An 11,588-nucleotide genomic window follows, 5' to 3' on the forward strand; every position below is an offset into this window, starting at 1 on the left:
ATCCTCAGTGCCAAAAGTTATTGTTTTTGAAGTTGTTCAGTCCATTTTACTGGGATAGGAAAGCAGACGGGGCAGAGACCTAGGAAAAGACAAAGAATAGGAATTTTGTGTAGAGTCCCCCATGTTTCATTCTCCAACACTGAGTCAGGCAGCTGGCAGTTAAGGAGGGCAAAGATTCATGGAGTGAGAGGACCCTTAACAAACAAGTTGCTCTAGGACATTTTTTTTTTTTCTTTGCCTGGTCACTATATGTTAAAAGAAGTAGAGAGAAATTATGATGAGCAGACAAGGGACTGTATTCCTATAATTTATAATCTGAGGATTAAAGTTCACTTGTTTAAACCTGAAGGGGAAGAATGTTTCAAAGGGCTTTTGAAGTTAAGCTGTTTGGAAACTGAGAAGTCAAGGAATCAAGAAAATGGAGAAAGCATTGTGTATATGCCCTAAAGGTGTTGATGGTTGGATCTGAGGCTATTATGTGCCTTGTGGTCATTGCATGAGAGGAAACCATGAGATTACAGGAAATAAATCAGACTTTCCTGCCCTTTCTGTTTCTATACACTAATTCCTTTAGTCCTATTCCATTATTTTTCCTTTAAACACCCTCTTACTTCCACCTAATACAGAAACAATAAGGAACACAGGATAAAACAAAAGTGACAGAATAGGTTGGCTTGGGTTTTCTGGAATCAATATGTTAGGTCCTCAGACCTTAGTGCCAGGCCACTCTCATCTCCTTTTTCTTCCAGCACCAGGTTGTGCACGTGGAGAGGATGTGTTCAAAGACAGTTGGTATCAGGGACAATCACACTTACTCATTGTATGATTGATCCAAACAGCGTAGTGGATGCTCCATTGTACATCATCTCACTTAATCCATGAAAATTAGGTATTATTATTTAATTGAGAAAACTGAGGTTCTGAAAGGTTTAGTGATTTGTCAAGTTTCTCAACTAGAAAGTGGTGGATTCAGCATGGAAACCTATTTGATCTGATTTCAAAGCCCAGGTTTTTCTTGCTCCTCCAGACTGGCTTCTGCCCTTGTTACAAGACAATATAGATTTCATCTTAAGTAAGTAATACTGTCTCCCATTCCAAAGGACAAAGTTCCAGGAATCATATGGCTATACCATATCTCCTAGGAAAAGATAGTCAATTCTGTGATATGGCAAGAAAGAGTATCAATGCCCCAAATAACATCTTTAGCTTTTAATCTATTGCTAGAACATGAATTAAACTTACACATATATACACACATACTACACACACTTCCACTCCCACCATATCATTTATTAAATGTGCTAAGCACTTTACATAATTTGCTTGTATTATCACCCATAATCCTGCCAGCAATTCTGTAAGATAGGTAGTATCCTTCCTATTTTTGAAGAAGAAATTGAAATTCAGAAAGGTTATTTGTCCAAGGTCACACAACAAATACAGAGTAGAGCTGGGATGGATACCCACATATCTGTGACTCCAAACTAAGATCTCTTAATTACTATAGTGTCATTCATTCATTCATACAACAAATATTTACTGAATGCCTTCTCTGTGCCTGTATTATGATAGGCAATGTGGATAAAACAATGAAAATCATTAGCTTCTACCCTAAAGGAGCTCAATTAAGTGGAAGAAACAGACACATAAATAGACAATGCTAATGACATTTAAAAAGGCAATGCTGGATATATATTCAGGGTCATCACATGCAGATATGTGTAGAACCTGTACATATACATACCTCCATCATGGTAGCTCTGTGGGAAGACATCCAGTTTGACCTTTTTTTTAGGGGGATGGGTGTTGAGGATTATGTCAGGTAAGGAGGCTTCTGGGAGGAGGTGACTCTTCATATAAGTCTTAATCAGTGAGAAAGAGTTTACCAGCTAGAGACAACTAAAAGGGAGAAAGCACATCACATAGAAAGAATCGTGTGATCAAAAACACAGAAGACAGACAAAGTATGATGCCTGGGAGAAAATAAGGTAGTCAAAGTTGATTTTTTCAAAGAATCATTTTCTGTGGGTGTCCTCAGTCATCTCTGATTTTCCTCCACCTATTTTGGAAGCCATTCTGAGTCATGAACTGATATCTGAGAGAAGAAGAATGCAGAAGGCAGAAAGAAAGGCACCACCATTTCTTTGGTGCCTACTGAGTACCAGGTACTGGCCAAATTTTATCTCATTGAATCCTCACAATATATCTTCAAACTAGAATTATCCTTATTTTAAAGAAAAGGAAATTGAAGTAAGGCTAAAAGACCTTGTCCAGCTTCACTTAGCAAGCTAAAGGAAGAGGTGAGATGCAAACTCAGGATTATCTTTTACTGAAGCCCCGTGTGTTAGACATGCAACCTCTCTGGAATGAGAGCAGTATAGTTGTTTATATAACATTTTCCTCTACTTTTACTTAACTGAGATGCTTACCAGAGAAAACCGCTGAATCACTATCACTGAATGCCTGTGTAAGAAAACAGTTTTTTACATTAATTGTCTGTCCTCTGCATTTGGAGTTTTATTTACCATATGAGTTTTATGTAAGTTCATAAAAGTCAATAAACTCAACATTCCTGAAATCACTTGCAATTTAACATCTAGATAATTAGGGTAACAAAAAGGAAGTTAATTCAATGTGGGTTTATGATAGGGATTAACTTAGTCCCATTTCTTTCCCTGAAGAGAGGAAGAGTTCAGAAATAAAGTAATGTGAGACTGCTGTATCCAAGGAGATAGATGTAAGAACAAAATATTTGTTACGAAACAGTTAAAATCACAGTGCCCTTTTAAAAAGCTAATTATGGTAGCTTAATTAAAGTTATTTTAAGTAAGTTAATTATGTTTAATTAAGGTAATTATGGAATTAACCAGGGGAATTTGAATGAACCATAATGCAGACATGTTTGGCCTCTGAGGCTCAAGTATACCAGTTTGCATAGATCCTAAAACATCTCCATGTGTGCATATAGGAGAAAACATAAAATAAGGCTGAGATTATAGTTTTGATTACACAAAACTACTACTAACAATGAATAAATTTATAAGCATGATGTTGCACAGTATAGTAGTATATTTTCAAAAAGTACAACATTTGGGATTCTGTTAGAGTTGATTTTGTTTACTGTAGGATTCCTTTTGGGAGGCAAATGAGGATTAAAGTTCTAACAGTCAATGCTGTTTATGTTTTGAGAGTCTAAATACTCTTTCTTTTCCTGTCCATGCATTATTAAATTTACCAGATGCTTTAGGGACTCTGGCTGACTTTAGAAAAGATCTAGCATTTTTACTTGGTGATATAATTTAGACCGAAATATCTAGGTCTGGCATTGTTAGCATCCTGTTCTTGATTCAATAAGGAGCAGGAAACATAGGCAAATGTATAGTCTTCCCTGTGTGTTGGTAGTGTTTGTTGAAAAACCTCCCTAATGCCTTCTTGGCTTTGCTGTGGCTGGAATATATCATTCTGTTTTTGGGGGGAAATTCCCAGGGAATTATTTTTATTAGGTCAATGGGTCTTAAAGTACAGTGTCCTAGAATATTCCAGGTGCTGTGCCCATAGGCTAATTTTAGTCTGCTTAGGTTAAGTAATTATTTTCCCTGAGATGAACTTCCCTTCCACATATAGTCTCAAGAAAATTTATGCTGATCCAAGTTTCCACCTAGATTTTTAGGCCCCTAAATCTTCTCATTAGGTTTTCTGCTGGGTAATTGTTATTCTTTCTCTTTAACAAGGAGTATTACCAAAAAAATCAGTGACCTCTGCCCATAACTGAATGTTAAATAGACAGTGAAAGCTTAATTTTTTTTCTCTTGAGGGTAAATCACACTGGAATGGAGGTCTCAGACAATCAAGCAGTGAAGGCCTCATAGAGGAGCTTAGTTCTACTACAAGTGCTAACATTTACCATCACCTCTCAGGGACTGCATCTGTCAGAGGGGCCACAGTGGTAGTTTCCCAGTAGGAGATCACAGCAATAGGGACTCGTAATACAGTCTCTTACCTCCTCAAAGACCATCAAACGGTTTATGAGACTCAATGAGGCCCTCTAGATGAGAAGTACAAGACATTGATGAGCTTTTATAATCAACATTCTTCTCATTTAAACATAATATTTATTTTATTTAATTACCATTTAACAAAATGTATTTCAAGACCAATGCATTCTTATTATAAAATATCAGGAAAACCCAAAGAAGCACAAATAAAAATCTGCTAACAGTGTGTACCATTCCACAGGCTGTAGAGATTGGTTAAGCAGAAGTCTTACAGAAGTTAAGTAGCCAAAACCATAGTAACAAATTGAAGGATAAAAACCATATGATAATCTCAATAGATTCAGAAAAAGCTTTTGACAAAATTCAACACTGATTCATGATAAAAACTTTCCAGAAAGTAGGCATAGAGGGAACCTACCTGAACATAATAAAGGTCATATATGACAAACCGACAGCCAACATCATTCTCAATGGTGAAAAAATAATCTTGCTTCCTCTAAGATGAGGAACAAGACCAGGTTGCCCACTCTCACCATTATTATTCAACATAGTTTTGGAAGTTTTAGCCACAGCAATCAGAGAAGAAAAAGAAATAAAAGGAAGCCAAATCAGAAAAGAAGAAGTAAAACTGTCACTGTTTGCACATGACATGATACTATACATAGAGAATCCTAAAGATGATACCAGAAAACTACTAGAGCTAATCAATGAATCTGGTACAGTAGCAGGATACAAAATTAATGCACAGAAATCTCTTGCATTCCCATACACTAATGATGAAAATCTTAAAAGAAATTAAGGAAACACTCCCATTTACCATTGCAACAAAAAGAATAAAGTACCTAAGGAGACAAAAGAGCTGTATGGAGAAAACTATAAGACACTGATGAAAGAAATTAAAGATGATACAAACAGATGGAGAGATATACCATGTTCTTGGATTGGAAGAATCAACATTGTGAAAATGACTCTACTACCCAAAGCAATCTACAGATTCAATGCAATCCCTTCCAACTACCACTGGCATTATTCACAGAACTAGAACAAAAAATTTCACAATTTGTATGGAAACACAAAAGACCCCAAAAAGCAATTTTGAGAAAGAAAAACAGAGGTGGAGGAAACAGGGTCCCTGACTTAAGACTGTACTACAAAGCTACAGTAATCAAGACAGTATGGTACTGGCACAAAAACCGAAATATAGATCAATGGAACAGGATAGAAAGCCCAGAGATAAACCCACGCACATATGGTCACCTTACCTTTGATAAAGGAGGCAAGAATATAAAATGGAGAGAAGACAGCCTCTTCAATAGGTGGTGCTGGGAAAACTGGACAGCTACATGTAAAAGAATGAAATTAGAACACTTCCTAACACCATACACAAAAATAAACTCAGAATGGATTAAAGACCTAAATGTAAGACGAGACACTACAAAACTCTTAGAGGAAAACATAGGCAGAACACTCTATGACATAAATCACAGCAAGATCCTTTTTGGCCCACCTTCTAGAGAAATGGAAATAAAAACAAAAATAAATAAATGGGACCTAATGAAACTTAAAAGCTTTTGCACAACAAAGGAAACCATAAACAAGACGAAAAGACAACCCTCAGGATGGGAGAAAATTTTTGCAAATGAAGCAACTGACAAAGTATTACTCTCCAAAATATACAAGCAAAGCAAGCAGCTCAATATCAAAAAAACAAACAACAGATCCAGAAATGGGCAGAAGACCTAAATAGACATTTCTCTAAAGAAGATATACAGATTGCCAACAAACACATGAAAGGATGCTCAACATCACTTATCATTAGAGAAATACAAATCAAAACTACAATGTGGTATCACCTCACACCAGTCAGAATGGCTATCATCAAAAAATCTACAAACAATAAATGCTGGAGAGTGTGTGGAGAAAAGGGAACACTCTTGTACTGTTGGTGGGAATGTAAATTGATACAGCCACTATGGAGAACAGTATGGAGGTTCCTTAAAAAACAAAAAATAGAATTGTCATATGACTCAGCAATCCCACTACTGGGCATATACCCTGAGGAAACCATAATTCAAAAAGAGTCATGTATCACAATGTTCATTGCAGCACTATTTACAATAGACAGGACATGGAAAAAACCTAAGTGTCCATCAACAGATGAATGGATAAAGAAGATGTGGCACATATATACAATGGAATGTTACTCAGCCATAAAAGGAAACAAAATTGAGTTATTTGTAGTGAGGCGGATGGACCTAGGGTCTGTCATACAGAGTGAAGTAAGTCAGAAACAGAAAAACAATTACCCTATGCTAACACATATATATGGAATCTAAAAAAAAAAAAAGGTTCTGAAGAACCTAGAGGCAGGACAGGAATAAAGACACAAATGTAGAGAATGGACTTGAGGACACAGGGAAGGGGAAGGGGAAGCTGGGACGAAGTGAGAGGGTGGCATGGACATATATACACTACCAAATGTAAGATAGATTGCTAGTGGGAAGCAGCTGCATAGCACAGGGAGATCAGCTTGGTGCTTTGTAACCACTTAGAGGTGTGGGATAGGGAGGGTGGGAGGGAGATGCAAGAGGGAGGGTATATGGGGATATATATATATATACATATAGCTGATTTACTTTGTTATACAGCATAAACTAACACAACCTTGTAAAGCAATTATACTCCAGTAAAGATGTTAAAAAAAATAAATAAAAAATAGAAGTTCCAGATTTGGAGGGGAAAAAAAAAAGAAAATATCTGACTGGCTGGAGCCACATAGTCAAGCTTGTTTGGGGTGAGAAGAAACAAGGAAATTAGTGTCCAGAGCTGACTTGGCATTTGGGAATTGGCTGACTGATACACTGCATTTCTAGTCAGTTGGGGCATTTTCAGGGACATGAAGGTTACCTAAATTTTGGTTTGCTGAGGTGGCACTCTAGGTAGGAGAGGCTTCACCTTAGACCTAGAAAATTATATTAACAATACTGATAAAAGTAAAACTACTTTCAAGATAAATTTTTCTTTTTTGTTTGTAGTAAACTCCCTATCTCCTCAATAAAATTTGACTCATTCAAAAAATAAATCAAAATCTGGTGGAAGAAATAAAAAAGTTAAGTAGCCAAATAGAATCATTGACTGAATTGATATATGGATATGCAGAAATGGAAATGCTGTCATTCACGGGGGTGCTAGGCTAAAAGAGTGAGGATCTGGAGCTCTTGGTCAATCATATTCCACTCCTCTGGAGGGAACCTGTGCAGAATGAAATGAATACAGAAGCACAGCTGAGAGAAGAACCTTAATGGTGTTATTTGAACCCAAAGATTTGACAATTCTAAACAAGTTCACTATTGGCCTTCACAGTTACGTGAGCCAATAAATTCCCTTTTTTACTTAAGCTGTTTTGATGTGGGCTTTTGTAACTTGCAGTTGAAAGAGTTCAGACAATACTTGCATGCCTTTGTCTCATTGTGAGGTACTTCAGCATTATGGGAACCCCCAAGGACCTGGGGAATGACTGTTGTGAGGTCATGCTTGAGCCTCAATGTAAAACACACCTGGAAATATAGGTGAAACAGAAGGACTTTCTAATACGAGAAATAAAAATAAGGGAGACCCAAACTAAATACCTGCTACAGAGGGGGAAATGGTAACTTTACAGTGGAGAAATCTGGATGACACCACCTTAATCAAGTGAACAAGGTTAACATCACCAGTTAAGAAATATTGGTATCATGTATTCCTCAATATGAAGCACTGAGAAGGGCACATCATCTCTCTGGTGTCATAACTGCAATCTGATTATGAGAAAACATTAGATAAAACCCAATGGAGAGACACACTATAAAATAACTCACTAGTACTCTTTGCAAGTGTTAAGACAATGAAAGACAAGGGAAGACTAAGGACTGTTATGGATTAGAGGAGACTAAGGGGACATGACAGCTAAATGTAATATGAGTCGCAATGCCAATTATCTAATTTAATCAATTTAACGTAATATCAATTAGATCCTTAAGTAGAAAAAAGACATTAGTAGAAAAACTGGTAAAAATTGAATAAAGTCTCTAGTACAGTTAATGGTATTGTACCAATGTTTATTTCTTAGTTTTGATATTTGAATTATGTAAGATATGTTAGGGGAAGCTGGTTGAAGAGTTTATGGGAATTCTCTGTACTTTATAAATCTTCTGTAGATCTAAGATTATTTGAAGATAGAAAGTTAAGATAAACAATGTGCATAGCAAGAAAAGGAGTTGGGGAGATGATGAGGACCATAGAAATGAGAAAGAAATGGCAGAGAAATGGCATTGGCCAGCCTAGAAAACCCCTGTGTGGGGATAGAGTATCTCCCCTGCTTTTGCAAAGAAGAAGAGGTACCCAGTGGGTGTTGTTGGATGGAATCTGTTCCTCTGCCTCCTTCAGTTTTTTAAGGCCCTGCTTTCTGTCTCAAGACTTCATCATGGACTTGGCTAATGTCTGGTAGATCACTGGTCAGTTCTTAGTTTCTAGAACTATTGAAACTCTTCATTTCTCTTTGTGCATTAGTATTTAAATGGAAAATTGTGAAAAGGAAAGCCAGGCATCCGTATTTTTCTCATTTTCTTTATTTGGTAGGAATATGTTCAATATAATTCAAGCAGCCCTTTATGCAGGTAATGATTTTATTGAGAACAAGCAGCTTGCATTTTTCTTTATAGTTCCCATGATTAGAATAGTATGTGGAACACAGTAGGTTCTCAATAAATGTCCATTAATGTCATTAAAATATTTTTTGATGCCAGCTACACATTTGAAATCTTATTAAATAATTATAAAAATGTCGTGAACTTTTTGACGAATTTATACCTTTTTATTAAACATGTAACATGTGCCAACTACTATGTTGAGTGGTTTATTTTCTTAGTCCTCACAACATCAGTGGGGCAGATGTTATTGTTATCACTTGAAAGATGAGGTAAATGGGACCCAAAGAGGTTAAAAAACTTGCCCCAGTTCACAAAGTTACTAAGTTACCAGGCTAGGATTCTAACCCTTCTTTGTCTGACTCCCATCTTCATGTTCCTGACTATGACACTCTACTGCCTTTCTGAAAATATGTGATGCATTTTTAAGTGGTTGCAAGATTTATATATTTAAAATGAATAATTGCATGGTTTTTGTTTTAAAATATAAATGGGAGAATATTATATCCTAATTTTAAAATTAGAAGCAATATATCAATTCAGCATACAAGTGCTTTGCTATTCTTATGTTTGCTTCAAGTGCATTGAAATAAAATATATCCCTTATATCAGTGGTCCTCAACCTTTTTGGCACCAGGGACCAGTTTCGTGGAAGGCAATATTTCCAAGGAAGTTGGGGGAGGGTTCAGGCGGTAATGCGAGTGATGAGGAGCGATGGAGAGCGGCAGATGATGTTTCGCTCGCTTGCCCGCTGCTCATCTCCTGCTGTGCGGCCCAGTTCCTAACAGGCTGCAGACTGCTACTGGTCCACGGCCTAGGGGTTGGGGACCCCTGCCTTATATCTTATCCAACATCTTCAGAATAAAAAGACAGAGATTAATATAACTCTTGTTTGGTCTTGGGTATAGTGTTAAGATTCTTAGCCCTACAACACATGCGTGCATGCACACGTGCACGCATACACACACACACACACACACACACACACACACACACACACACACACACACCAAAAGCAGGTATATCAGGTTTTATGTAATATGCAGGTATTTTAAAGTCAATCTTGTCACAATGGCAAGATTTCCTTTTTTTTATGGCTGAATCATATTCCATTATATATATATATAATATAAATATTATATATATTTACCACATTTTCTTTGTCCATTCATCTATCAATGGACACTTAGGTTGCTTCCATGTCTTGGCCGTTGTAAATAATGCTTCAATGAGCATGGTAGTGCATATATCTTTTCTAGTTAGTGTTTTCATTTCCTTCAGATAAGTACCCAGAATGGAATTTCTAGATCATATGGTAGTTTTTTTCTAATTTCTTGAGGAATCTCCATACTGTTTTTCATAGTAGTGGCACCAATTTACATTCTCCAGTGATAAGTTTTTGAAGCTGCAAAGATGGAAGACTTGGAGGCATTAGCAGATTTTTCTCTATTAACATTGTGAACCAGGGTCTCTGAGTACATTCCAGAGCCACTGTGTCACATAACTCTAGGGAGGCCCATTCACATTGTGGTTTATGTGAGTGAGGCTCCCTGGAGTTGTGCATATCCAGAATTCTGTTTACATTTCCCAGTGTGGACGGTAGGTAAAAAGGATATAAACAGAGTTATTTCTTTCATTCAACATCTATTTAACATAATTATGCTCAACTAATGCTGCATATCAAAATCATCCCTAGAACTATAAGAGATATAGGTACCCAGATCATATTTCTGTAGATATTAATTCACTAGGTCTGGGGCAGGACCTAGAAATATTTATTTTTATAAAACTCTAGGTAATTCTGATGTGCTGTCAACTCCATATTTAGTGCTAAGACAGATATTTAAAAAATTAAGACACTATGCCTTCAAGGCATCTGTAATTCTGTAAGAGAGACATGAATGTAAATGACACATGATACTGTAATATTTTAGAGCTGTGATAGGTGCAAGGACCAAGAGTCCTGGAATGATTGTGACAGAGAATGGAGATGAACTGTTGGGCACATTTTTGGATGTTTGTGTGTATGTGCATCTCTAAGCAAAATTAAGACCTCATGGTCTATGTTACCTTCGCTCTTCTGTATTCTACACTAACTTGTTGAGCTCTGACCTCTTCCCAGCAGACATCCCTACAGATGCCTGGGGTCCCCAGTCTACTGTTTTAAACCCTGTTAAAAAATGATGTATTTGTTCACACTGAACTGTCTATAACTGGTGATCCTATTGAGTTGCTTTTCATGGACATTTTTCATGTTAGTAGAATAACCAAGACCATAATGGGACCTGGAGATTGACAGCCTGCATTGGGGGAGGTGTGTGTGTGTGTGTGTGTGTGTGTGTGTGCGTGCAAGTCAGGAGTGAGAGTCCCAAGGCTCCTTGTGATCCCACTAGGTGGTCATCTCTTATTACTACATTTCAGGCTGACTCAAAATTTAGCAATTAAGGTAGGAAATGAGGGGAAAGAGAGGAGTATCAACTGCTTCTAGTAGCTTACAGCAGTGTTTGTTAGTTTGAAATAAAGCACTAATTCAGAGAAGTGCTGAGCAAGAGGAGAACAGGAAAATTAAAGGAAATGAAACTCCAATGAAGTTGATCAGGTCTTAATGAGCAGTGAAAATCGATGAGGTAAAAGATGTTTTCTTCCTTAAAAAGATATTTTCCTGGTTTTTAAAATAGTAAGGTGTCAAATGCAGTCTCTATTTTAGTAATGATTAAGATATATTTTCTTTATGTTTCTTCACCATTACAGTGGCTTTCAAATTATTGTTTCCTTGAATTCTTATCATGAAAATGACATTGCCTTATTATTTTTACTTCATATATGAATAAACTGAGGGAAATTGTTGTTCCAAGGCAAGCCAGATTCTTGATCATTAAATTCATTTCATAGTTTTCTGGGTAACAAA

General features: G+C 36.7%; 1 long non-coding RNA gene across 1 annotated transcript; it reads right to left on the reverse strand.

Moving 5' to 3' along the window:
- Window positions 1-3,393: 3,393 nt before the first annotated feature.
- Window positions 3,394-9,614, reverse strand: LOC309615743. The gene is made up of 2 exons (XR_014237040.1): window positions 6,632-9,614; window positions 3,394-6,531 (listed from the first exon to the last, which is right to left on the reverse strand). It is a non-coding gene; the product is annotated as an uncharacterized lncRNA (long non-coding RNA).
- Window positions 9,615-11,588: the final 1,974 nt, after the last annotated feature.

Source organism: Balaenoptera borealis, assembly GCF_965194805.1.
Source record: "Balaenoptera borealis genome assembly, chromosome: 18".
Lineage (NCBI taxonomy): Eukaryota > Metazoa > Chordata > Mammalia > Artiodactyla > Balaenopteridae > Balaenoptera > Balaenoptera borealis.